Below are 4,107 nucleotides of genomic sequence, written 5' to 3' on the forward strand. Positions count from 1 at the left end.
TTTCGCATTTTCCTGTCCATGTGAGCAAGGACATAAAAAAAAAAAAAAAAAAAATGGCTTCGGGTATTTTGTTTCCTTGGCATCCAATGGGACGGTAAGGTGAAGCAATCTCAGCAAGGAGAAAGAACCCGATGGCTAATAGCAGAAGAAAACTGCTGCCGGCCTGAGAGACCCCAGCAGACGCCGTTTGGCCTGTTGTCTCTGGATCCCCTCGTCAGTGCCTTGCGGCTCCCCTGCTCTCAAGTGGTTCCTAAAAATAAGCCACAATTCATCAAGCGTCATTTCAGCCCTTTATAACCTTGTAAGTATTTTTCGGTATCCGATCTAAATCCTCCTAATTAGGCTGCCAGGACTTGGCTCCTTGTCCTGTCTCCGCAGCACAACTGTCCACCTCAGCTCTATCCGTGGTTGCAGACAGTCGGTGTCAAAAAAGGTCCAGAACACCTGAGTTCTGTTGCCAGTTCTGAACCTTTCTGGCTGTAGGACCTGGGACGAGTCACCTCTCCTGACACTGCTCTGACTTAATGTCCATGTCACCCCGCTTTAGAAGCATCTTCTGAAGTTTACATTCTCCAGCTATTTTTTATTCTCCATCCTTCCTTTTAGAAACTTCCTCCTCCTCTGGTTTCTAGTTTCCCTATTTTTCTATGTCTCTCAGGGGCTCTACTCGACTTTGTCAACCGCTTACATGTTTGTCTTTCCCAGGACTTTCTCTTGACCCTCTGCTACTCTCTACCATCTTCCCTAGGTGATCTCATCCAAACCCATAGCTTCAATTACCTGGTGTCTCCCTTCATGGACAGTTACACACTGATTAAAATGAAAACTACGAAGCCATGTACGATGTTTATGATGTTATGATCTTGAGTGCCTTGTACACATTTATCTGTACTATAATTACAACCATATACAGACTGAGTTCGTGTAGGTAAAGACTAGAAGGGCAGGTGGTGGGTGAGTGGATACATCCTGTAGTTTGCTCGTCTTCCGTCCTTTGGGAGAGCTGTTGTGTCCTACTCCACGTGGTCCTGGAGAAGCATCAGTCATGGCACTGCCACCACACCACACCACACTGTGGGCTTGTGACCCAGGCTGGCCAATCAGAGGACCCCAATATCTCAGACACAGTGATGAGTTCAAGTCCGACCAATCACCTCTGAGACTTTCCCACCAGCAGGAAGACTGCATCTTCTGACTGGCCGAGAGTGGTCACCTTAACTTCTGGGCAGAGCTTGTCTTCAGAGTGAAGTTAACCATAAAAAGAAGCAAGACTAACGCGGGAGAGGGAGTCTGAGCTCCATGATCTTGTCTGAACTCCTAGATCTTCCTGTGTCTACACTTAGCCCTCCTGATTCCCCAGTCACATAAACCGATAAATGTCCTTTAAACTAGTTGGAACTCAGCTTCTGTCATTTTCAAACCAGAATCCTGACTGTCTTGGGCAAGAGGAAAAAAGTGTTTTTTTATTATTTAGCGTCCTCTCAGTGATGCTGTAACACTGAGTACTTAACCCTCTCCCCACCCCATCTCCCCACACACGCACCCATTGTTGTATTTGATTGAGGGCATAAAGAAGGAGCATGGGTGCAAGGACATCCTTTCCAATCCCTCATCACAGGAATCATGCCAATAGGCCATGTGAATAGAGGGTTTTTTTTTTAAACCTTTATGCATTAAAAAACAACAGTCTTAAGTATTGTACAATAGAAGTGCTGTCTCTAATACAAATCACTGGTGGAAAGGAACAGGACACACCCTCTCAGGTCACACAATAGGTGGTAAAATGTTTGTGTTCTCGGGGAAGCAGTTTTTGTTTTGTTGTCCTGTGGAGGCCTTGGACTCCGCTGGCCCAACAACTGCCTCAGGCTTTCCGGAAGCTTCTGCTAGATGAGGCAGCTGGACTTCAGCTGTGTGCTGGACAGAGCCCTGCTGACTACCTGAGTTCTGACCCTGTTTAGTGGCGCCTTCGTTGATTTTGTCTTTAGTCTCTATTTGAAGGATCATCTCTGCCAAAGAGGAGAGAGCAGGAACAAGTAAGTGTTCAAATATGAATTACATTCTAACCGTCCATTAGGCTGTAAGTCATTTGGGGGACATCTGGTTGTAATGATACAAAAACAAGTCATTTGTAAAGCACATTCTGTGTGCCAGGCATTATTCTAAGCCCTTTACACTTACTGGTTCCTTTGATCCTTCCTGCAACCAGAGAGAATAGGCATTATTCTCATTCTCATAAATGGAGAAACTGCAGCACAAAGAGGTTAAGTAAATTGCCCAAGGGCCCACAGCTGGTAAGTGGTAGGGCCAGACTTTATCCCAGGCAGCCTGACTCCAGTGACCGAGTACATAACCATGAGGCTATATTGCATATAAAAGATCCTTGCGTAATTCCATAATCTGATCAAAATTCAAAAGGTAATTATAGGGCTTGCAGAGGAGGACGCATGGAAAGAAAAGGAAAGGAGGGGAATAGGAATTGGAGATAGGAGAAACACAGAAATTCCTAATGATGAGAGGGCAAAAAAAGAGGAGAACCCAGCCACAACCAAGTTTCCTGAAAGAGGAAAATCCCCAAATTACGAAGTGTCAGGCCAGTAGTGATGAAGCCAGAATAATTAACCAAGGTTGAGCTCAGAGAAATTGGCAGGCAATCCTCCAGAGACGGCTGACCCCCTGGATTATGGAAATAGGACTGGCTATTTGAGGGACTGTTCCTTGTTTGCCCAAGTGATGTTGCCCTTGAACCTTGCCCTTCCTGGCCTTCAGAAGGGAAACAGAGACTGGCTTTCCTCAAGGTCTGAAGCCTGGGCTGTGCTTTGAGGTTCCGCGGCTCATGAATCCAAGCATGCCTGAAGGCCTGGCCAGGGGTCACGCGAAGAGAAGGCTCCCAGCTACACACCAACAAAGCCCAGCATTGGTTAGGGTTTTATTTCCCTTTTTAATAATGAAATATTTTCAAAGAACCTAAATAAGATATAAAAATGGTTCATTTTTAAAGAACCCATTTAAGCTATGTTAAAACTCAAAGATACCATAGAACAGAGCTCATGACATATAATTTTAAAGTACCTGGAGGCAACTGTTGGAAATGATCTTTGTAGAAAATGTGTATGACAAGCCGAGGAATATCTCACAGCCCAAATTCCGTTACAAGAAATATTAGAGAAAATCGAAACCAGTGGGATTTAGGGTTTAGTAAACTAAGAACATCAAAATGAAGAGATGCTTAATTGTGATTCCCAAACTATGGAATTTGGACCTCCAAGTATATCACAAAGAACATTATAGAACACTAGAATATTAAGATCATGAGGGGACTTGGAGATAATCCAAACTGCTAATGCAGTAACAAGATACACTTGACAAAATACACCTGACCCACCATGGAATCATCTTGCCTTTCTTGAGTAATTTTAGTAACATGGTACTAACTCACAGAACTAGCTATTCCAGTTTTAAAAAACTCCAATTCTTTAAAAGTTGTTCATTTTGATTGAGCCAAGATTCACTTCTCAGGAACTTTTAGCTTAGTAACTTTGACCCGGTCTTAAATTCTACCCATTAGCATCATACAGAATGAGACAACTAATCCATCTTTTATGTCACAATCCTTCAACTATCTGAAAACATTTACATGACTACTAATTATTGATCATATGACATGATCAGTTCCTTCCTAGATAGGAAATCTCAGCTGTTGTCTAACTGGTGTCCATCATGCTGGGAATAGCTACTAACTGCGAGGAGATGGCATTAATATTTCAGACTCATCGAGGTCTAAACAACTCAAGTTCCCAGTTCTTTGTCCAATGAACTGCTGTTAAGCTACACCTCGCCTCTCCTGAACTCCTAGAGTTAGCCTATAAAATCTAGACACAGAACTTTACCTTTATCCCTATTAAATCTGACCCAAAACTTTTAGTCTCTCAAAGACTTGCTAATTAGCCAAATACGAAGTAATAAAACAACAGGCCCTGACAGCATGACTGCCTCTTACAAGGTGTGAGCAACCAGCCCTCTGCACTAAAAAGGAGAATAATTTCATTCCTGGCTCTGAGTTTCTGGATTACCCACCTCTGTCTCAGTACTGAGTTTCTGTTATGAGTT

Source organism: Globicephala melas, chromosome 10 (genome assembly GCF_963455315.2).
Source record: "Globicephala melas chromosome 10, mGloMel1.2, whole genome shotgun sequence".
NCBI classification, from domain to species: domain Eukaryota; kingdom Metazoa; phylum Chordata; class Mammalia; order Artiodactyla; family Delphinidae; genus Globicephala; species Globicephala melas.